At 43.3% G+C, this 25102-nt stretch overlaps 1 protein-coding gene across 3 annotated transcripts in view; it reads right to left on the bottom strand.

Moving 5' to 3' along the window:
• Positions 1-25102, bottom strand: part of CAMKMT (calmodulin-lysine N-methyltransferase) — a 685679-nt gene that overhangs the window by 57882 nt on the left and 602695 nt on the right. The window lies entirely within an intron of this gene.

The raw sequence follows: 25102 nt of genomic DNA, 5'->3' as shown, positions 1-25102 counted from the left end.
CTATTGTTGCTGGGGGTGGGTCTTATGTTGCTGGGGGGTCAGTTGTTGGTGAAAGAGATCTACTGTTGGGGGGAGGGGTCTATTGTTGATGGCTGCCAGAGAGTCTATTGATGCTGGCTGTGCAGAGATCTGTTGATGGTGCCCCAGCCCCGCTTCCTCTTCATTCGCTGTGATTGCCAATGGCTCCCACTGCTGTGTCTCAGCCAATAAGGCGGGAGAGACCCAAGAGAGTTTCTGCTCTTGTGCACATCCCTGGAACGCGATTGGGCTCAGGAAAATATAATGAGGGCTGAGTGGGGAACTGCTCACTGAAGGTTTTTTTATCTTCATGCATAGAATGCATGAAGGTTAAAAACCGTCAGCCTTTATAACCACTTTAAATTCTTTAAAACTATTGGGGGATATATTTAAAATGTTGTGCCTTCAGTTCAGCATGAATTCCAGGTAAACCTAACTACTCCTAAAAACGCTCCTTCCAGAATTCTAACACCTATTTTCACTACCCCGTGTAAGATGTATATACTTACAGTGGGGACGGAAAGTATTCAGACCCCCTTAAATTTTTCACTCTTTGTTATATTGCAGCCATTTGCTAAAATCATTTAAGTGATATTTCAGTTTTTCTTTTTTAATAAATCTGCAAAAATGTCAACAATTCTGTGTTTTTCTGTCAATATGGGGTGCTGTGTGTACGTTAATGAGGAAAAAAATGAACTTAAATGATTTTAGCAAATGGCTGCAATATAACAAAGAGTGAAAAATGTAAGGGGGTCTGAATACTTTCAGTCCCAACTGTACCTATTTTCAGGCCACTCTGGTCTGGTCACATGATCTGGCTCCCCTGTATCAGCCGGTGGGGCTGCAGGGGAGAGGAGGGAGTACCGACAACTGATGGGCCATTGAAGCCTATGGGTGACACTGCCGTTCCCAGGCATTACCAGCCATTGTCAAAGCACACTCTTCGCTCCCCTTTAGCCAGCCCTGGTTGACACAGGGATAAACACATGACCAGACTGGAGTGACCTGCATTGCATGTCTCTTCTGCAATAAAAGCCTGCCTGCTCACTGTTTATTACAGCAGAACTTAATTTCTGCTTTAACATTCTGCTATGCAGACTAAGGCTGGGCATAGATGGGTCATTTTTTTTTCAAACAGTGGGCTGAATGGAGGTGGAGAAGGAATCCCCCAACCCCCCCGCTGTGCTGTAGTATCCAGACAGCGTGACTCATCCACAGTCAGAATACACTGATCAGCGCTGCAGCAAATAGACTGCAGCCAGTGGTTGAACATTTTTCCAATATTCCTGTTTGACAAAAATTGATCATGAGATCTACTTCTGTCAAGTGGGGATGGCCATAGAACAGCCCAGCTGAACCGTCAGAAATTTTGATGGCCAGCCTAAATCAGGGGAAATCATAGGATATACACCTAAAATCTTTAATACATTTATCTCATAGTTAGTGCTATATTTTTCTTACTTGTGGAAATAATGATATGCTCTAAAAAAGGCTGATAGGAAAGGCTGTCACTTCTACTGTTGTAATCAACCTTTTGATGTATTCTAGATTGGTAAAATTATCAGTAGCGGCTGATGCTCCATTAGTCGGGGGGGGGGGGGCGGCAGCAGACTGACCTGATCACAAACCCCCCCGTCGCTCCAGCCTGCCAACAACCCCCACCCCAGCCCCTGTCGCCGGCTCTCTTGCCGTGTGCTGCTCAGGGATGCCAGCTTGATGAGGTCAGCTAAAAATACAGGGGGTAGTGGCAAAAAACTGTGGCATACAATGTAAATGTAAGTCCATACAAGAGTCCTTTGAGCTATGTTGCTCTAGTGTGAGATGACAGTCTTTTGTACCCAGGGCAGCCTTGCAAAGGGAGTTGAAGCAAACTCCAAAACATGTGAAAAAGGAAACAGAGAAAAAAGGCGCCACTTAAGTAAAACTGTATAATTTTAATGAACAAGGTGCATTAAAAGACTCACATGGAGTCAGCAACAGGGGGGGGGATCGATATTGGAGAGGTATGCGCAGTGTGAGCGGTATGCGCTGACACAGGGGCAATCAATGGAGGAGCTGACAACACTCAGCATGGAGGGGCCAGAGGATCAGTCTTGGCAACTGGTGGGTTGGTCAGTCCTCGGAATCACGGCAGCTGTGCATCTCCTCCCTTCTCCCCCTAGGCCAATCAGATCGCTTCTCCTTTTGGCCAATCGGAAATGGGTCTCACGATATTCATTCGCTATTGACACACAATTGGGTGGGCTCTGGCTCTAATCATGTGCTTCAAAAAAACCCCCATTGGAATTCATGCGTCCAGTGCCTGCATATAGATTAGGGGGATGGACACATGGATAGGGGGGCGGCGCCCCTGCATCCCTAATAGACAGGCCGCCAATGCCTACTATACAAACTAAGTCACATCCCAAATTGGCTCTATTCTCTTTGTATATAGTTACTGTATGAGGGGGACCAGACATCAGAATTGCTGAACCCTTCACAACTACTTAGCTGGCGAAACATGGAAACGTTAGCTGATGTAGCACATTTTTACAGACAACCTCAAATATCACAGGAACTAATAATACATACTAAAACAATTAATATTTAAACATTGTGAAAGTTACAAATATCAAGAACCAGAAAACAGGTCTTCCATTATAGATACAAACTCAAAGGTTGAACCTACTTGTTGCAACACTTTGCCGGAGTATACCCTAAAAAACTTAATTAAAACTGTTGGGGACTACTTAGCAACCAGCAAGTGTTAACACAATAATTTGTTCAAAACTAGGCCACATAGAACATAGCGTAGTGCAGTGTCAGGACTGTGTAACAAAGTGTTCCTTACATTGCTAATCAATAGATGCAAAACTCAGTCCAACTGTTGACAGTTGGAGTAAAAATAAGTCCCATCATTTGTGTCACTGAGCATAAAATACACACCCAATTATTGATGTCAGCAGGCATAAAGATAAACCGTCATTGTTAGTGGGTAGCTAATAAACTCCATCATTGTTGTCTTTGGGCATACAAATAAACCCAATCCAAACCCCATCACTGGTGTCATTTGGGTAAACCTCATCCCTAGTGTCAGTTAGCACAGGTAAATCCCAAACCGGTATTTTTGTTCAATGGTCACTTAGAACATGACTTTGTTTGCTCCCATGCTGCTGGCCTGGATCTTATAAGCTAACTTTTTTAACTAGACCTATGCTGTCAGAAGTTGCTCTGGCATTATGTAGGAGTATCTTCTCTGGATATTTGGTATCCTCATCATTGCCAGGATTTAGTTATGGTGCCTTTGATACCAACCTTGCCTAGGCTCTAGAGATGAAAGCCAGGGTGTAAGCTAAGTATACACTATATTACTAAAAGTATTCAAACGCCTACCTTTACACGCACATGAACTTTAATGGCATCCCACTCTTAGTCCGTATGGTTTAATATTGAGTTGGTCCACCCTCTGCAGCTATAACAGCTTCAACTCTTCTGAGAAGGCTGTCCACAAGGTTTAGGAGTGTGTCTATGTGCATGTATGACCATTCTTCCAGAAGCGCATTTGTAAGGCCCCTTTCACACTGGGGCGGTTTGCCCGAGGGCTTTCACACTGGAGTGGTGCGCTAGCAGGACGGGAAAAAAAGTCCTGCTAGCAGCATCTTCGAAGCGGTGAAGGAGCAGTGTATACACCGCTCCTTCCCATTGAAATCAACAGACAGAGGCAGAGGCGCTTTGCTGTATTTTTTTTAACCCTTTCTCAGCCGCTAGCTGGGGGTAAAACCGCCCCGCTAGCAGCCGAATACTGACGGTAAAGGGCCGCTAACAATAGCGGCGCTTTACCACCGACGCCGCCCCCGCCCCAGTGTGAAAGGGGCCTTAGGTCAGGTGAGCTCGCAGTCTCCCCTCTAATTCATCCCAAAGGTGTTCTATCGGGTTGAGGTCAGGTCCTTGCTTTGTGCACCGGTGTGCAATCATGTTGGAACAGGAAGGGGCCATCAAAAACTGTTCCCACAAAGTTGGGAGCATGAAATTATCCAAAATGTCTTGGTATGCTGATGTCTTAAGAGTTCCCTTCACTGAAACTCTGAAACTAAGGGGCCAAGCCCAACCCCTGAAAAACAACTCCACACTATAATCCCCCCTCCACCAAATGGTTTGGGCCAGTGCACAAAGCAAGGTCCATAAAGACATAGATGAGCTAGTTTGGGGTGGAGGAACTTGACTGGCCTGCATAGAGTCATGACCTCAACCCGATAGAGCACCTTTGGGATGAATTAGAGCGGAGACTGCGAGCCAGGCCTTCTCGTCCACATCAGAGTCTGACCTCACAAATTCGCTTCTGGAAGAATGGTCGAACATTCCCACAGACACACTCCTAAACCTTGTGGACAGCCTTCCCAGAAGAGTTGAAGCTGTTATAGCTGCAAAGGGTGGGCCAACTCAATATTGAACCCCACAGAATAAGACTGGGATGCCATTAAAGTTCATGTAAAGGCAGACGCCCCAATACTTTTGGTAATATAGTGCATCATTTCTCCTAAAAGGCTGAATGCACAAAACTAGCACACCAACTATGGCAGTTATCCATTTTGATTAAAAGTTCTGCTTTAATAATAATAACGCAAACCACTATTGCAATTGGAATGCCAGTGTTGCACAGAAAATATTTGCAACAAAATATCTGCACCTAAAAATTTGGGTCCAAAATAATTTATTATTGCAGTAAGGGTTTTTTTCTTACAGTTGACTTTACGCCATAATATTTAGTACCTAGCTTTTTCATTAAACAAATAATACTTGGAATGAATGCCTTTTGACTAAGGAACAAACATACAGTTAAGCGAAGATATTTGAGTGTCAGAAACAGGCTTGACAGACGGAAATTCTAGTCGAAGTGGATTGTGCTGTGAAAGGGCTGTGCAATGTCTGATTTGTTTTCACAATGCTTACCACCTGCGAAGCCGCTCTGATAGAACACAGGTTTTCACTTTAACTCTGAGATGAAAGGCGTGCTCTTGGTTATGCCTTCAGTCTACTGCAATGTGTTGCTAAACTATATCCCTGCTGTTCTTCAAGAATTGATGGCGAGTTTATTTCTCCTTAGGTTGCAGCTCTTGGCGGATCAGCTTTGAGTTTTTAATATACAGCGATGTGCACCACCTGTGAGACAGTTCCGATGGGACACTGAGTTCATCTCCAGCTTCAGGCTGGAAAATTAAAGATTTTTCCTGTGCTGGGCAGGTTCTGTTTTCAATCCGTTGCTTTGCTGGGTTATTATGTATCACTGCTTCACTCTGTGAAATGGCCCCAATTGTTGACACACTTTTCACCAACATATTGCTGGTAATAATGTACATTCAGATGAAAATACTCTACATTTGCCTGTGCCTCACACCCCGGAGGTTGGACTGCTTGGAGTTTTGAATGACTTTATACCCCGGACCCATGCTCGACCTTTAATCCGTGGGTTGCTGTTTTATGCTAGGAAATTGATATTGTTAGGATGGAAAAATAATGCTGCACCCTCCATACAAAGCCGTTATCATTTGGTGAATAAAGATCTACCTGTTTTCAAGTTGATATATAAGGGTAGGGCTTGCCCTTAAAAGTTATTTAAAATCTAAGAGCCTTGGCTTGATATAGTGGATTCCTTTTGGAAAGATACTCTGCTATCTCAACAGCCGTAATATGGTAGATATACAGTATTTTGATGCCATCATGGGGTGGGTGTGTTGAAAGTGCGGGCTATGGGCGTCTTGGTCTCTCCTGTTCAAAGGTGAGGGGGAGTGAGTGTTGTATGAGTGATTGGTATGGCTGTGTATGATTCTTTTATTTATTTTTTTTAGATTTTTTAATTTTTTTAAACTAATAGAGCAATAAGTTGGGCTCTGTTCTGTCCAAACAATTTGATTATGATTGTTAATGTATGCCCTGTTATTCCCTATTGGGAGAAGTGTGTGCTATGTCTCCATTTTGGTAACTAGTTAGCCTTGTATGGCTTGCTGTTTATTATCTGCACATTCCTGTAACAAAGTTTTCTGCTGTTGAACTATGTGAAAAGTATTAAACTATTAAATAAACACCTTTAAAAAAAACAATGTACATTCAGAAATGGCTGCTGGGTTTATTAGTTGTGCTTAACATGGGTTTCTGGTGAGAGGTTGCCGGTCATGAAGGATGGGGTAGGAGTTTTTAAATAAGTCTTAATAAAGTGTTTTTAATAAGTCTTTCCATTGTTTTTGTTTTTTGTTTTTTTTACAACATGGCAGGAGATTTTTCTCCTTGTTATTTGCACTTTTCTGGTGCATTGATGAATGAATGGATTTAAAAGTGTAAGTGAAGGAAAACCATAACAGATGAAATGTGAAGCATCTTACCTTTAAAAAAAAATGGTAGTACTGTATGACCAGTTTTCTAATCCGCACATTATGGTTAGAGCACACTGTCAGAATCTGACCTCACATTTCTTTACTGCAGTTAAAACATCACAGTTTGCAAGTGAAGAAATTTGTGAATACTGGACCCAAGTATTATAATATACCACATCCTGAACTGCCATCCAAATGTCTCAAGATCTGGAGAGTCTTCTCTTAACTCTGCTCTCTTAGCTCTGCTGGAACTCCTTGCCCTGTGGAAATCAACTTATTGGAGTGTCCCCCATCCTAGGCTTATGTTACTTTTGCAAGTCTCCAGCTCCTCCAACCCTGGAGCATTGGAGATTCTTAATTATTTTTTTGTTCAATGTATAAAGCAGCCTACAACAGCAGAGGATGTTCAGGTAAATTCAATTAAATATGGTCCCCTTGGCTGGAGTCTCCAGACACAGCTACATCAAGTACAAGTCATCTGGTAAACCTCATTTCAACAGGCCCCTGAAGTTGGGTACTAGTTTAAAAGAAACTCATTGGAGTGATCCCCACCCTAAGCTTATGTTACTTTGGAAGTCCCTGGCTCCTCCAATCCTGGAGCATTGGAAATCCTTAATTAATTGTTTTTCCTTCATATGAAGCAGCCTACACCAGCAGAAGATGTTTGGGTAAATTCAATCAAATATGGTATCCTTGGCTGGGGTCTCTAGACACACCACATGAGATTATGGTGAGCTAGTAAACAAAATTCTAACACAACCCTGCTCAACTGAGAAGCCTGCAGAGAAAAAAATGAAGTCCCCCACCCTAAACGTATATGTATGCATTATTCAGTGCATTCATGGAACACCCTCTGCTGTCAGGCAGAGTTTATTATTACCTCCTCAGTTCACTCACATATGTTTATCATGATTATTGAAGAGTGCCTCTTCTTACCCCCGAGATTCAGGTGTTGGCCCCTTTTCTCGATCCCATCTCACATCCTCACATGCCAAATAGTGCCTAATGCAGTGGGAGTTTTTTATGAGTTGAGCACACTCTGCTTGAAAATCTAGGCATGACAGATTTGTCTTATATTTTTATTTTCTATGCTTTCTAACCAGTATTACTAAAATCACAGTAAAAATAAATAAAAAAAACCTATACAGTTTATTCAAGAACTTCTCTAGCCTCTGACTGAAGACAGAAGAAATAGCAATGCACTGATTCCCTCCTGTCAAGTTTTTATTGGCATCTGTGTTCCTGTTCGCTGGGTAGATTTACCTTCTCTATATGGCCTGGGGATCACTATCACTTACACAGAAAGTGATGGAAAATTCAAGATTTTATGGTTTAGTTCTTTGGCAGTACTATGAGACACGGACTTTAAACAACCATATAGATCAAGGTCAGAATGAAGTTGGCACACAAACCTTTTAAGATTCTTTTCACTACGTTCATATGATCCAGGAAATCCTCTCCATTTACCATGTTGATAGAATTGCAATTAGAGATTTTTATTTCCTGCACACATCAGAACAAATGGAAATCTGGAATCACTGTGTATATACTCTGTGCCTGCTGTAGACTGCCAATGAAATCTATATAGGAGGAAATGTAGGTGACTATACCACACTCATCAATCAGCAACTAGACTATGCCCAGTACTAAACTTTAGGGTCTATTTCCATCTTTGTGTTGTGGAATAATGTGGTAGTGCACAGAAATGAGTGAGGTGCATTGCAGTGCCATTCATTAAAGCTGAAGTAAACTAATAGATTTAACAGTTTCAAAAAACAGTTACATTTCTGGCATGTGCTGGGAATGTAACTGTCACATTGGCTGTACTCCCAACCAAACTGTCAAACCATCCAATGGCTTGTGTCATAACTGATAACATGTGCAGCATCATGGCAGTTGAAGATTAAACAGAGGCCAAGATGGCAGCTTCCTTGGCTGAAATCTGTGCCTTGCAGTTTGTTTTTTTGTTGTGTTGGGAAAAATGGGGGAGGTCTGTTCAAAACTGGGTTGCAGTGCATTGACAGCCCATTCCACAGGAAATACTGTGTGCTAACACACATGTGGTAACACACAAAAACAACTTGAATCTACTGTCAATGATTTTTTTGGTTTTGTTGATGATGCCATATTCACAGAACTTAGTTAGGCAGCAAATACACAATTGACTTGGCTCATTAGGATTGATTTATTAAAGGGAAATAAGCTTTGCAAGGAAAGTTACACTTTGCAAGGGAATTTGCCCCAGAGCTTAGTGAATGTGGCGAAGTTTCACTTTGCATATAATACCCAATCACATGCAAGGAAAATTTTAAAAAATTGGATTTTTGTACTCACCGTAAAATCTATTTCTCTGAGTTCATCGATGGACACAGCACCTCCTTAATCTTGACCAATGGGTTATATCGCCTCTACAGGATTAGGACTAGGCAGAACAAAAAAACACCTGGCTACGCCCATGTTCTCAGTCAGTTTATACCTAGGGGGTACTTAGGGAACTCAGTCAGGTGATTGCCAGACCGTTGTTCCTAATTTTTACAGACAGTCTATTGACTGGAATGGTACCAGCTGATTGGAGAAAAGCCAATGTAGCACCAATATTTAAAAAGGGCCCAAAAAACATCCCTGGGAATTACAGAGCAGTTAGCCTAACATCAATAGTATGCAAACTCTTGGAGGGGATGATAAGGGACTATATACAAGATTTTAGTAATAAGAATGATATCATTAGCAGTAATCAGCATGGATTCATGAAGAATCGTTCTTGCCAAACCAATCTATTAACCTTCTATGAGGAGGTGAGTTGCCATCTAGATAAAGGAAGGTCCGTAGACGTGGTGTATCTGGATTTTGCAAAAGCATTTGACACAGTTCCCCATAAACGTTTACTGTACAAAATAAGGTGCGTTGGCATGGACCATAGGGTGAGTACATGGATTGAAAACTGGCTACAAGGGCGTGTTCAGAGGGTGGTGATAAATGGGGAGTACTCAGAATGGTCAGGGGTGGGTAGTGGGGTTCCCCAGGGTTCTGTGCTGGGACCAATCCTATTTAATTTGTTCATAAACGACCTGGAGGATGGGATAAACAGTTCAATCTCTGTATTTGCAGACGATACTAAGCTAAGCAGGGCAATAACTTCTCCGCAGGATGTGGAAATCTTGCAAAAAGACCTGAACAAATTAATGGGGTGGGCGACTACATGGCAAATGAGGTTCAATGTAGAAAAATGTAAAATAATGCATTTGGGTGGCAAAAATATGAATGCAATTTATACACTGGGGGGAGAACCTCTGGGGGAATCTAGGATGGAAAAGGACCTGGGGGTCATAGTAGATGATAGGCTCAGCAATGGCATGCAATGCCAAGCTGCTGCTAATAAAGCAAACAGAATATTGGCATGCATTAAAAGGGGGATCAACTCCAGAGATAAAACGATAATTCTCCCGCTCTACAAGACTCTGGTCCGGCCGCACCTGGAGTATGCTGTCCAGTTCTGGGCACCAGTCCTCAGGAGGGACGTACTGGAAATGGAGCGAGTACAAAGAAGGGCAACAAAGCTAATAAAGGGTCTGGAGGATCTTAGTTATAAGGAAAGGTTGCGAGCACTGAACTTATTCTCTCTGGAGAAGAGACGCTTGAGAGGGGATATGATTTCAATTTACAAATACTGTACTGGTGACCCCACAATAGGGATAAAACTTTTTCGCAGAAGAGAGTTTAATAAGACTCGTGGCCACTCATTACAATTAGAAGAAAAGAGGTTTAACCTTAAACTACGTAGAGGGTTCTTAACTGTAAGAGCGGCAAGGATGTGGAATTCCCTTCCACAGGCGGTGGTCTCAGCGGGGAGCATTGATAGCTTCAAGAAACTATTAGATAATCACCTGAATGACCGCAACATACAGGGATATGTAATGTAATACTGACACATAATCACACACATAGGTTGGACTTGATGGACTTGTGTCTTTTTTCAACCTCACCTACTATGTAACTATCTAACTATATACCACCTCCCTGCTCTAGGTATTCACTTTAGTAGCAAACAGTAATAGAAGTAGCATAAACTCCATAGAGGGATGGGTGCTGTGTCCGTCGATGAACTCAAAGAAATGGATTTTACGGTGAGTACAAAAATCCCATTTTCTCTTTCGTTCATCGACAGACACAGTGCCCCCTTAACCCCTTCCCGACCAGCCACCGCAGTTTTACTGCGGCAGGTTGGCTCCGCTGGGCGAACTGTCATAGCTATACGATGGCTCGCCTTTTGACCACTAGGGGGCACGCACGTGCCGCCGGAGGCGCAATCGCACGCATACGCCACCACGATGGAGCTGATGCGTGTGCCCAGCTGTCACGATGACCACCAGGCAGAGACACAGAGACAGAACGAAGATCTGTCAATGAAAACAGACAGATCTCCATGCTGTCAGGGGTGAAGAGAGCGATCTGTTGTTCATACTAAGCATGAACAATGATCGCCTTCCTCACCCAGGCAGTCCCATCCCCCCACAGTTAGAATCACTCCCTAAGTAACACAGTTAACCCCTTGATTGTCCCCTACTGTTAATCCCTTTCCTGCCAGTGACATTTACACAGTAATCAGCACTGATTGCTGTATAAATGCCAATGGTCCCAAAAATGTGTCAAAAGTGTCCAATCTGTTTGCCATAATGTTGCAGTTCCGATAAAAATCGCTGATCACCACCATTAATATTAAAAAAATGCCATAAATCTTTCCCCTATTTTGTAGACGCTATAACTTTTGTGCAAACCAATCAATATACCCTTTTTGCAATTTTTATTACCAAAAATATGTAGAAGAATACATATCAGCCTAAACTGAGGAAAAAATTTGATTTTTTTAAAAAAAAAATTGGGGATATTTATTATAGCAAAAAGTACAAAATATTGTGTTTTTTTCAAAATTGTCGCTCTTTTTTGTTTATAGCACAAAAAATAAAAACCACAGAGATGATCAAATACCACCAAAAGAAAGCTTTATTTGTGGGAAAAAAAAGACGTCAATTTTGTTTGGGTACAACGTCGCACGACCGCGCAATTGTCAGTTAAACGACACAGTGTTGTATCGCAAAAAATGGCCTGGTCATTGAGCAGCCAAATCTTCCATGGCTGAAGTGGTTAATCTTGACCATTGGGACGTCCAAAAGCAGTGCCAAAGAAAAATGAGGCGTGGGCAAAATAACCCAAGGTTAACCACAAGAGCCCTAACCAGGACACAGGAGCCTTAACCGGGTCACAGGAGCCCCATCTGAAATAAAACATTAAAAAAAAAAAAACACCCCTCAAGAGGGAACCCCCCTCCTAAACAGCAGTCTGCAAAACCTTGCGACAAAAAGAAGCATCCGCAGATGCCAAAATATCTACTTTATAAAATTTAGTGAAGGTATGCACTGACGACCAAGTGGCCTCCCTGCAAACCTGTGATATTGACGTTTGATGACTGAAGGGAGTACTAAGCACCCGAGTAGAATGCGCCGTGACAGGGAAAGGAGGAACCTGACTCTTAATAGAATAGGCCTGAGTCACAGTCTGTATGATCCATCTGGAGATGGTAGCCGAGGAAGTGGCCAGCCTTTTCCTTGGTCCCTGTGTAACCAAAAAAAGTGAGTCTGACCTCCAGAAGGACTCAGTGGCTGCCAGATACACTTGAATCGTACAAACCAGATCCAAGGTATGAAAAGCAAATTCCTTGGGATGAGCCGGCTTGGGACACAAGGATGGCAACATAATGTCCTCATTCAAATGGAAGTCAGAGACAACCTTGGGACAGAAATGATGGGCAGGGATGAAGAACCACTCTATCCCTGTGGCGTACTAAATAGGGACTATGACAGGATAATGTCGCCATCTCCGAAAACCCTGCGGGCCGAGGTAATAGCCACCAAGAATGCCACCTTCTGGGACAAAGTAGGTAAGGGAATTTCCTGAATATTCTCAAATGGAGATTTCTGTAGAACCGATAGCACTAAATCTAAGTTTAAATCTCATGGTGGCAAAAAATACCGTACAGGTGAAGCCACATGCCGGACTCCTTGAATGAAGGTATGAACTAAAGAGTGAGTGGCTAGGTGTCGCTGAAAGAAGACTACTAAGGCAGACACCTGGCCCTTGATGGTGCTCAAAGCCAACTTCTGCTCAACGCCCCGTTGAAGAAAAGCTAAGATCCTAGCCACAGAAAAGGATCGAGGATGATGCCAATCGACCCATACCAAGAAATGTGCGCTTTCCACGTACAATGGTATATTTTACTAGAAGTCGACTTCCTCGCCTTCACCATAGTAGGGATCACGGATCCCGACAGACCTCTATCTCTCAGTACCCGGCTTTGAATGGCTAGGCCATAAAAACCAGTTACTGTAAAGCAGGATGGAAACAGCCCTCGGGTACAACTGGTCCTCTTTGAGAGGTAGCTCCAAGGGATGTTTATGGCCTCCAGAAGACTTTCACCCTCGGTCCTTCGCAGGCACTGCAGAAGAGGAAGGTTTTGGCCCTGCAGTGGCACTAGGACGACTGTGGCGTCTACCAGAGGAACCCGCAAGACTGCCATGAGCCTCAGTTACTTCCTGATGAACTGAACCTGCTGAACGGGTCAACGTTTAAGAAGAAAAACGACTAACCTGGTCAGCATTCACTAAAGAGTCAGACCCAGGTAACCCAATTTCCTGTACGGGGCTAGAGGGGACCTTGGGAAGTTCGGACGTCACCCAAACCTTTACAGAAATTATACCCACACAAGGAGGGCCCCCCAAAGTGGACGAATTCTGTCCCCCTTCTTTGGTACCCCCAAAAGGTTCAATTCATGGACCCCCTTGATGCTCATGAAGGAGGTCCATGAATCTGGAAACCAGTGAAGATGTCCCCCCACCCCAGCAATGTGTGAGGGCAGACCTTCATGCTGAAGGAGTCTTGTCAGTGGATCCGGAGAAACCTGTCTTACCAGACCAAGATTGCTTGAAACTTCACAGGGAAAACTTGAGAGATCTGTTTCCTTTATCTGCAATTCCGAGAGCCTGGAAGAATTTCTTATGGGCTGAGAAGGAAGGCCCCTGTCTGCGACGAGGCTCCTTCTCTATCCTAGATTGAGGCAGGAAGGTACTCTTCCCCCCTGTGACACCCTTAATGATGTCATCCAGGGTAGCCCCAAACAGGTCGCCTTGAAAGGGCAGATCAATGAGAACTTTTTTAGAGGCTTGGTCTGCCAACCAATTCTTAAGCCACAGCACACATCTAATCACCACCACTGAAACAGAAATCTTGGACAGCACAGGAGCTGTACAAGGCTGCATCACAAATATACTGCAGCCCATGGACCAACTGGTCCGTCAAATCAACATAGTACTCACTACCCAGACCCTGGTACAAAAGCTTGGCCCATTCAGTTAGGGTCTGCGACACCAGGGCCAAGGCCAAGACCGGACCCAGCCATAGTAAACATGCTGCGTGCCACAGCCTCCGCTTTCCTGTCAGCTGGGTCCTTAAAGGACAGGGATTCCTCTACTGGGATCATGGTTGCTTTATTCAACCTGGAAACAGGAGGGTCAAACAGGAGTGATTCTTCAAAGGGGTAGCGTACTGAAAAATGTTTGGGGACCACAAAGGGTGACTTTGGTTGTTCCCATTCCTTATAGGTAAACCTATCAAAATAAAGCAGATAAGGAAACACCTTTGGTGTGCAAGGTGACTTATGCGTACCAAAGGACACAGCCACATCTGTGGCCCTGTCAGCCACATCCTCCATCTTTAGAGTCTTCCGCACTGCAGTAACAAGTGCGTCTACCAGCGCTTTTTCATTCGCTGCTGAGACCGCGGAGGACTCATCCTCACTATCGGACAGGTCAGGGGTCGAGATATTAAACCCCCCTGGACGGGCCACGTCCTCGGTGGCATCAGGCTCAGAATCAGATGAGACAGACTGAGCAGGAGAAGGCGGGGGATGCGTCCTCCTGGGTCTTTGCCCACACACTACTTCCACCCGGGATACCAGGCCGGGTAAACATTTAAGGGGACACCGCTGCACTCTCAGCACTGGGACCCCCAAAACTGCACACTACCTCACACTGCACACACAGCAGGGCATGCACCTAGGGGTTTCTGCTGCACCCTCTGCACTGGAACCCCCCATACCGCCAGGGCAGGACACACACCACCCAGAAGGGGAATGGCATGGGAGACCCCCAGGGGTCCCTGCTGCTTGCCCTGGGACTCCCACCAATCCATGGGGGGAGGGGAAAGCCCAGCTTAACCAAGAAACTTTAGGATGGGAGGAGGGATCCTGCAGGCAGGTCTGACCATCCCTGGAAGGTACCCGTGTCCACCCCAAACTGCACAAAGGAGGATAGGGGGGACTGTACTTACCGATCCATGGTGCGGGTGACCCTCCAGACAGAACTCCTCACCACCGAAGTGGGGGGCTGTCGGCCAAGGGACCGCTGCGACTCGGACCAGAGCCTGTTCGTATGCGACCCTGCAAGACGTTTAACTTGCGGGCCAGCCTCTGTCCATTCAGGCTGAGCTAGCGTGTAGCTGTGGTCTGCACGTGCTCCCTGGCTGGACTGGGGAGACCACTGGATCTAGATTATCCAGCTCGTCGCCCAGCCCGGCAGTTGATTGTAGATCTTCCAGGAGAAAATGCATGGAAGAAAGAGACAAAAAGCTAAAATTTGCTAGGACCAAAAGATCCCAGCAAGGAGCTAGGACCTTACTCCTGACTAAACAGAAATAAACTGAAAATCTAGAGCAGGGAAGGGGTATAAACTGACTGAGAACAGCCCATGGGCATAGCCAGGTGTTTTTTTTTGTTCTGCCTAGTTCTACCCCGCAGAGGCGATATAACCCAATGGTCAAGATTAAGGAGGCGCTGTGTCTGTCGATGAATGAAAGAGAAAACAGCATTTTTGGTTGCACATGACTGGATGAAGAAAGTCAGCAGAACCTCACCTCACCTCTTTCACTAAGCTCTGGAGAAAATTCCCTTGTAAAGTGGGTCTCATCAGTAGAGTATTGCCTGGACGCAATTAGTCAGCACGGGCAACAGTTTGCCTGCATATGTTAACAATTAACAGAGGTTATGGCAACTAGCGAAGGTGGTTCAGCAGAGTTGTCCTCATGAACTATAGTCACATTGTTTAACTGAAGAACTGTACTAACTCTTGACAAATGACTGCTGTAATTGCCCAGTGATAAAAATAAGTCTTCTATAAACAACGGGTGGTTTATAAAGCATCAAATGCAGCAAGACTGGATATGCTGTATACCGAGGAGTGACATGAAAGCTCCCCCTGTCGCTTGCCGGCACTACCCTGAATCACATATAAGAGTGGAGGTGTTATCAGTACCAGTAATGCATCAGCTTTCATATTCTAACCACTACTACAAAAATGTTGATTGAAATCTTAATTGATGTTATTGGCAACACCTGTATTTGCATTTCTTCCTGGTTTTATAATTTATCTTTGGGAGATTCTGCCAGACAAGCTATTAGCACAGTTTGACTGTAGCACATAAAAAATTAAAAGTAAACCCTTTTCAACTGTAGCACATTGTGCTCATTCTTGAATCACAAGGCAAATAGGTGCTACTCTTTGTCTTTATCATACAAGAAATAATACAAGCTATAACCAGGGGTGGGGGATAAGCTATTCTATTATTGCACTAATGTGCAAATCTTATTGAATTGAATTGATATTGAATCTTCTCTCCTCAAACACTAGACAATACAATATTTCAGGTGTGTCTTCTGAAACCCTAGTTCACACATGTGCCAAATGTGTTGTAATGCTTTGTCAATATCTATTATCATTAACTGCAGAGGTACAAAGTAACATCTCTAAGAATGTTTACCTTCTATTGTTATGAGTATGCATCCATGGATTTACGAACAGAAGTCTAATGTAAACTAGCAAACCAATCTGAACTCAACTACAAATGATATAACTCAATAAGTGTGCTCTGAGCTCCCTGATATTCATCCATGAATGATAAGCCGCCTTGGCAGCTACCAAAATCTTTGGAGCTTGAACTTCTTCACCCTGTGCCAGCCGCACAATAAACCAAGAACTACCTACAAACAAATTTACCAAGGATTAATAGAAAACTTTTTATCTGGTTATTTATTTAGACAGTAATAAAACAAGCAGAGAAATCGCCTAATATTCACTGTAATAAGGTAAGAGTGAACGCCATGCCTACTGTGAGGCTTTAGGTCATGCTTACAATATATGCACATGAACCAAATAAATAATTATTTGATTCCCTGCAGATTTAGTAAGTTTTCCTACTTACAAAGAAATGAAGAATCTATCATTTTTATCATAGGTGTATTTTAAATGATAGAGACAGAATACGAGTATCAACCAAAAATCCTGAAAACACACATGAACATGAAATGTTATAAATTGAGTTGCAGTTCAGTGCGTAAAATAAGTATTTGATTCCTAAGCAAAACTTGACTTAGTACTTGGTGGATAAACCCTTGTTAGCAAGCACAGAGGTAATACATTTATTGTAGTTGGTTACCAGGTTTGCACACATCTCAGGAGGGATTTTGAACCACCCTTCTTTACAGATCTTCTCTAAATCCTTAAGGTTTCTTGACTGTCGCTTGGTAACTCAAAGTTTCAGCTCCCTCCATAAGTTTTCTATAGAATTAAGGTCTGAAGACTGGCTAGGCCACTCCATGGCCTTAATGTGCTTCTTCTTGAGCCACTCCTTTGTTGCCTTGGGGGTATGTTTTGGGTCATTGTCATGCTGGAAGACCCATCCACGACCCATCTTCATTCTTCTGGCTGAGGGAAGAAGATTCTCATCCAAGGTTTTACAATACAAGACCCCATCCAACGGCCTCTCAATGCGGCAAAGCATAATGTTTCCACCTCCACGCCTGACTGTAGGGATAGTGTTCTTGGGGTCATAGTCAGCATTTTTCTTCCTCCAAACATGGAGAGCCAATTTAATGCCAAAGAGCTGAATTTTGGTCTCCTCTGATCACAGCACTTTCTCCCAATCCTTCTCTGAATCCTTTAGATGTTCATTGGCAAACTTTAGACAGGCCTGTGCATGTGCCTTCTTGAGGAGGGGGACCTTGTGGGTGCTGCAAGATTTTAATCCATGGCGACGTATTGTGTTACCAATGGTTTATTTGGTGACTGTGGTCCCAACTGCCTTGAGATCATTAACAAGCTCCTTCCGTGTAGTTCTGGGCTGATTCCTCACTTTTCTCATGATGATCCTTATACCATGGGGCAAAATCTTGCATGGAGATCCAGACCGAGGGTGATTTATGGTTATTTTGTATTTCTTCCATTTGCGAAGAATCGCTCCAACAGTTGTCTCCTTCTCATCAAGCTTCTTGCTGATAGTTTTGTAGCCCATTCCAGCCGTGTGCAGGTCTACAATCTTGTCCCTGACGTCCTTTGACAGCTCTTTGGTCTTGCCCATGATGGTGAGGTATGATTAGGACTCCCCCTGGCTAAGTGTCGCATATTCTGAAGATTTATCGATTGATAGCTGGAGATTCCTTATGATTGGAATGGTTTTCAATGCTGTTAATTAATAATGTTCTGGTGAGTGCATATTGGTGAAGGAAGAGCCCCAGAGACACATCATATTTTTGTACTGCTGCACTGGGAAGTGTTATCATTAGAGAATTTTGTCATGAACTGTTATATCAATTATAATTTTGGGGATATTTTGATGTATATGGGAATTTTATTATGGACATTATATGATCATGTTTATGGTGTTTACTATCATATATTATTAATCTATGCATGTTTTCTTCAGCTTATTAAGATAAGATGTATGATTGATAAGGTTTTTATGTGCTGCACTTGTTTGATTTTTAGTGAATACACCAAAGTTTAAAACACCTACCTACAAAACAATGGTACAGAGAAGCCCAGCTGTAAAATACTGTTTACCAATGTGTTTTAAGCTTTGCTTGCTACAGCCATTTTTAATTGATCTTTATGTGGCCTTATGTAAACTGCTACTAAACTTTTGCAATTGAAATTGTGCTAATCCTGGCGTTGGTTTCTAAATTTTGGTCTTAGTCAGTCTCCTGTCCCACCTATTTTAAACCCTATAAACATTTTTTGAAATGAATTCTCTGCAGGTTTATGGCATAAGGCCACCGGATTACTCTATCACTATCGCAACACGGCACTCACTGGAATTATGGCACACTCAGAGTGCCATGAATGCCGAGCGTACTGTGCATACACCAGTGACGTCATCAGCTGAAGCCTACAGGTAAGGCTTATTATAAGCTTGCCTACAGGTAAAAATTTAATAACAATTTAACTCTAGCCTGATTCTGGTTATACAGTATTTATGGCTGTTGCATGATATTTTGTCTTGTACACCAAATTAAATCCTGTCTAGTACTGACCCAGTGCTGTTCCGTTACTTATTTCCAGTTATGTTTTTTTGTTGCCTGGTACCTCACCGGGCGAATCTCCTAATCCATCCTTTTGCTGATTTGGGTCTACTCTTCATTATATCTAGTACTTTTTTTGGCACTTTTCCCATTGTAGAGTGTTTCTCACTGTGTTCATATTAACTATCAGTTTTTTTTTTTTTTAACTATACAACAAATTTGTACTAGCTGCACTTACTCTAGGCCAGCCCAGACATCCTGCTGTATGACCAAAGACTAGGGTTGCACCGATACCACTTTATTAAGACTGAGTACAAGTACTGATACTTTTTTTCAAGTACTCGCCAATACTTTTTTTAATGTCATGTGACAGTGGCACTAATATGCTGCACTGATGGGCACTGATAGGTGGCACTGATGAGGCGTTGATTGTATCAGTAGTTTATTTTTTTTTTCAATTTTATTTTTTACAATTTATTTTTTTAATTATTTTTTTACAATATATATATATATATATATATATATATATATATATATATATATATATATATATATATATATATATATATATATATATATATATATATATATAATATATACATACACACACAGTATCTCACAAACCGCTGCCTAAACCGCTGGCAACAAAAGTGAGTACACCCCTAAGTGAAAATGTCCAAATTGGGCCCAAAGTGTCAATATTTTGTGTGGCCACCATTATTTTCCAGCACTGCCTTAACCCTCTTAGGCATGGAGTTCACCAGAGCTTCACAGATTGCCACTGGATTCTTCTTCCACTGCTCCATGATGACATCACAAAGCTGGTGGATGTTAGAGACCTTGCGCTCTTCTAACTTCCTTTTAAGGATGCCCCACAAATCCTCAATAGGGTTTAGGTCTGGAGACATGCTTGGCCAGTCCATCACCTTTACCCTCAGCTTCTTTAGCAAGGCAGTGGTTTTCTTGGAGGTGTTTGGGGTCGTTATCATGTTGGAATACTGCCCTGCAGCCCAGTCTCCGAAGGGAGGGGATCATGCTGTGCTTCAGTATGTCACAGTACATGTTGGCATTCGTGGTTCCCTCAATGAACTGTAGTTCTCCAGTGCTGGCAGCACTCATGCAGCCCCAGACCATGACACTTCCACCACCATGCTTGACTGTAGGCAGACACACTTGTCTTTGTACTCCTCACCTGGTTGCTGCCACACACGCTTGACACCATCTGAACCAAGTACAAAAAGATGGCCTAGGCTATAAGAAGATTGCCAAGACCCTGAAACTGAGCTCCAGCACAGTGGCCAAGAGCATACAGCGGATTAACAGGACAGGTTCTACTCAGAACATGTCTCGCCATGGTCGACCAAAGAAGTTGAGTGCACATGCTCAGCGTCATATCCAGAGGTTGTCTTTGGGAAATAGACATATGAGTGCTGCCAGCATTGCTGCAGAGGTTGAAGGGTTGGGGGGTCAGCCTGTCGGTGCTCAGACCATATGCCGCACACTGCATCAAATTGGTCTGCATGGCTATCGTCCCAGAAGGAAGCCTCTTCTAAAGATGATGCACAAGAAAGCCCACAGTTTGCTGAAGACAAGCAGACTAAGGACATGGATTACTGGAACCATGTCCTGTGGTCTGGTGAGACCAAGATAAACTTATTTGGTTCATATGGTGTCAAGCGTGTGTGGCGGCAACCAGGTGAGGAGTACAAAGACAAGTGTGTCTTGCCTACAGTCAAGCATGGTGGTGGAAATGTCATGGTCTGGGGCTGCATGAGTGCTGCCAGCACTGGAGAACTACAGTTCATTGAGGGAACCACGAATGCCAACATGTACTGTGACATACTGAAGCACAGCATGATCCCCTTCCTTCGGAAACTGGGCCGCAGGGCAGTATTCCAACATGATAACGACCCCAAACACCTCCAAGATGACCACTGCCTTGCTAAAGAAGCTGAGGGTAAAGGTGATGGACTGGCCAAGCATGTCTCCAGACCTAAACCCTATTGAGCATTTGTGGGGCATCCTTAAAAAAAGGGTGGAGGAGCGCAAGGTCTCTAATATCCACTAGCTTCATGATGTTGTCATGGAGGAGTGGAAGAGGAATCCAGTTGCAATCTGTGAAGCTCTAGTGAACTCCATGCCTAAGAGGGTTAAGGCAGTGCTGGAAAATAATGGCGGCCACATAAAATATTGACACTTTGGGCCCAATTTGGAAATTTTGACCTAGGGGTGTACTCACTTTTGTTGCCAGCGGTTTAGACATTAATGGCTGTGTGTTGAGTTATTTTGAGGGGACAGCAAATTTACACTGTTATACAAGCTGTACACTTACTACTTTACTTTGTAACAAAGTGTAATTTCTTTTACAATGCTTTCTTTTTTTTGAGGGGGGGAGTGGATGGTGTCAGTGTTTTTTTTATTTTATTTTTTTACAATTTAACTTTTAAATATTTATTACAATTCTTTTACTTTTTTTTAATATTATTATTTTTTTTTATCAGCCCTGTTGGGGGAGATATCAGGGGTCTAAACAAACATCCCTGAGACAGGGAAAGGGAGTCAGGACAGAGATTTCATAGTTCCTTTCTCTGCAGCCTCAGCTGCACTGAAGATGAATGGACAGGAGACAGTGGCTCCTCCCCATTCATGAACTGAAGCAGAGTAAATACAGTTTACGATGCTCAGTTATGAATGGACACTCAGTGATCACTGACTCTGCTCATTCAGAAGAGGAAGGAGCCGGTAAATGACTGATTCTCCTTCCTCCTCTCCATGCTGACAGATCTGGGACGGGGGGGGGGGGGGGGCGGAAGGAGGACAAGGAGGACCCGGGGAGCTCAGATGGGGACCCAAAGGAGGACCCGGGGAGCCCAAGTAGGACACGGACGGGGACAGGAACCAGAGGAGGATAGAGACCGGAAGAGGACACGGAGGGGGAGGATACAGGGGACAGTCAGGGATGATTGGTGCGGCGGTGGGGGCAGTTACAATCACCGATCTGCCTGTGTGGCTTACAGTAAAGCAGCTGACAGCCGTGGAAGGCAGAAAAGGAAAAGCGGCTGTCAGCTACTTTATTGAAAGCCCCACAGGGAGATTATGATTGTAACTGCCCCCACCACTGCACCGATCATCTCTGAGACTGCCCGGGTAACGGATTAGGCATTGGAGAATTTGCATGAGTACAAGTACTCGTGTAAATGCTCAGTATCGGCACCGATAGTTTGGTATCGGTGCAACCCTACCAAAGACTATAGTTTTTCTCACTGTTTCAAGGCCAACTACAGCTGAACCTTAAGGTTTCTTCCCAGTCAATATGCCTGGATTGAGTTCAAACTGAAGTCTGTCAAGTAGAATCTCAAAAGATGTCTAAAACTTTACAGAATTACAGGTTATACCCATTTGACTTAGACTATAATGATTAGCATGTTCCTTTGAAAACTTTCAAAAACACTCAGTAGCATCTCCCACCTCATAAGTGCAACCCACTTTAGTATCATTTATGATAAAAGAGTCAAAGATAAAAAGCAAATGTGAACAAATTTGCTCTATTGGATTGATTCTCCCACTGGCTTCTCTTATCTCTCAGGAACGCCACAGTATGAGCTGCCTCCTGGTCACCATCTATGCCACCCCAGCTGTACTGCTCCTTCTCCATTCTCCACAATGTAAAATGAACAAGCAGAATCCTATTCTATTAGGCATGACAGGAAGGTATAGCTGAGAGCACAAGAACAGAAGTGACCTGCTAAAAGTCCTTCAGAAATATCACAACATGAAGGCTACTTAAATACCCTAAGAGACCACTAAGACTAATGCCACGTACACACAAGTGGACTTTCCAGCAGAAAAGGTCCGACAGAACGATTCCGTCGGACATTCCAATCGTGTGTGGGCTTCATCGGACCTTTTCTGTCGAAAATTCTGACGGACCTATAAATAGAACATGTTTCAAATCTTTCCGATGGACTTGATTCCTATCGAAAAAATCAGTTCGTCTGTATGCTAGTCCGAGGGACCAAAAACGACGCAAGGGCAGCTATTGGCTACTTGGTACGAACTTCCTTTTTCTAGTCCGGTCGTACGTCATCGCGTTCAAAACGATCGGACTTTGGTGTGATCGTGTGTAGGCAAGTCTGTTTCATTGGAACTCCATTGCAACTCCTTCAAAAAGTACTTCGGAGTTCAGGTGGACGAGAAGTCTGATCATATGTACGTGGCATAAGAGACAAAGGATTTGATTTACTAAAAGCAAATAGACTGTGCACTCTGCAAGTGCAGTTGCTTCAGAGCTTAGTAAGTAAGATAAAGCTTCACTGTTCAAAAAATACCCAATCACGTGCAAGGAAAATTAAACAAAAACAGCATTTTTGCTTGTACATGATTGGATGATGGAAGTCAGCAGAGCTTCTGCTCATTTACTAAGCTTTGAAGCAACTTCTCTTGCAAAGTGCAGTCTATTTCCCTTTACTAAATCAACCCCAAAATATCAGTTTTGGATATAATGGGTTTTTAAACCACAAACCAATAGAATATTGCTAGATACAATTAAAGTGTAAAGTCAAAACTTTTTTTTTTTTTTTTAGATAGATTGGTGAGGAATAAGAACCCCTATCTTGTTTTTATTGTTGCCTGTGTCACCATGACTGAAATAGAGGTATAACCTGAATTTTAGGTTGTTCCCAGAACAGAAATAGAGGGGTAATTTTCCAATGGGGACACTAATTTTGGCGACAACCAGAACGAGTGTCCCCAAAGGGAAGTTCTTTACTGGAGAAAATTCTAAATGGCAGGGAGCAGGGTGGGCAGGAGGAGCGGCTGCCATGGGCACTCTGGTACCATGAGAGGTGGGGAGGTGCCGCAAGGAGATTGGGGGGAGGGGATTTGTGTTGGGAGGGGGAATTTGGGGGGGCAGGATGTATGAATTAATTTAAGAGGGGAGATTTGGGGAATGTGCTAGGAGTCATTTGGGTGGATTTGTGTTGGAAGGGGGATGGGGGGAAAGGATTTGTGCTAGAAGGGTTGATTTGGGGGGTTTGTGTTAGAAGAGGTGATATGGTGAAGGGGGTATGAATTTGTGCTAGGGGAATATTTTTTTTTGGGGGGGGGGGTGGATTTGTAATAGCAGGGATGATTTGGGGGTATATGTGTTAGGAGGGGAACTTTGGGGGTGATGTGTGCTAAGAGGGTGAATGGGGTCATTTAATGGGGGGGGGGGGGGCAGGGGGTATGAATTGTTCTAGGAGGGGAGATTTGAGGGGGTGCTAGGAGGTATTTGGGGGGATTTATGTTGGAAGGGGGATGGGGGGAAAGGATTTGTGCTAGAAGGGCTGATTTGGGGGGTTTGTATTAGAAGAGGTGATATGGTGATATGGGTATGAATTTGTGCTAGGAGGGGAATTTTTTTTTTTTTTTTGGGAGGTGAATTTGTATTAGTAGGAATGATTGGGGGATATTTGTGTTAGGAGGAGAAAGGGGGGGGGAGATTTGTGCTAGGATGGTGGCTGGAGGGTTTGGAGTGAGGGGAAGGGGATGTGTACTGGGAGGGGAAATTTGAGAGGTAGAGAATTTGTGCTAGGAGGAGTGATTTTTTTGGGGGGTCAATTTGTACGGGGTGATTTGTGGAAAGAGAGGATTTGAGCTGAGAGGAGGGATGGGGGGGGGGGCAAAGAATTGTGCTGGGAGGGGGGATTTCAGCAGGGGGGTTTATTTGTCCTGGGAGGAGGGGGGATCTATGCTCAGGGGGTAAACATGCAGATCAGTGCTTAATTTTTTGGGGGGAGGGGGGTTTGCTGACATAATAAATAAAGGGGAAATACAGCGCTGTGTATAATATAGCTAGAACAGCAGCCTACACAGCTATAGACCCAAGCAATAAATGTGAATGTGAAAGTGTAGCGCTATAAAACCTAAATAGACTTAAAAATAATGAAATCAGTCAACACAGCGGGTTTGCTGACATATAATGCTCATACATCTTGGGGGGGTTGCAGTTTGGCATGTTCGCTCTGGGCTCTAGATGACCATGTCCAGGCACTGGCAGGGAGTAATGGATAATTACTAAAAAAATAAAAAAAAAATAAAAAATGAAGTCCAAGGTTTTAACTTTTTCTCCTACTCAATCCAAAATAAGAAGTAAAAAAAGTTTTAGCTTTTTATATATATTTTAAATCTGTATCAGTTACATTAGGTATTGGCAGTATTAGATAAGGCACACACAGAAAAAAAAATCTACATTTTGTTTTACTTTAACAAAAAAAATTCTCTGCTATCAAAGAAAAATACTCTAGAAACCATTTGATAAAAAAAATAATAATAATAATCTCATTCTATCTTTGAA

The sequence above is a fragment of the Aquarana catesbeiana genome, linkage group LG04 (assembly GCF_042186555.1).
Source record: "Aquarana catesbeiana isolate 2022-GZ linkage group LG04, ASM4218655v1, whole genome shotgun sequence".
In the NCBI taxonomy this organism is placed as follows: Eukaryota; Metazoa; Chordata; class Amphibia; order Anura; family Ranidae; genus Aquarana; species Aquarana catesbeiana.
Note: the sequence above shows the minus strand (reverse complement) of the source record. Positions and strands in the feature narration are given on the sequence as shown.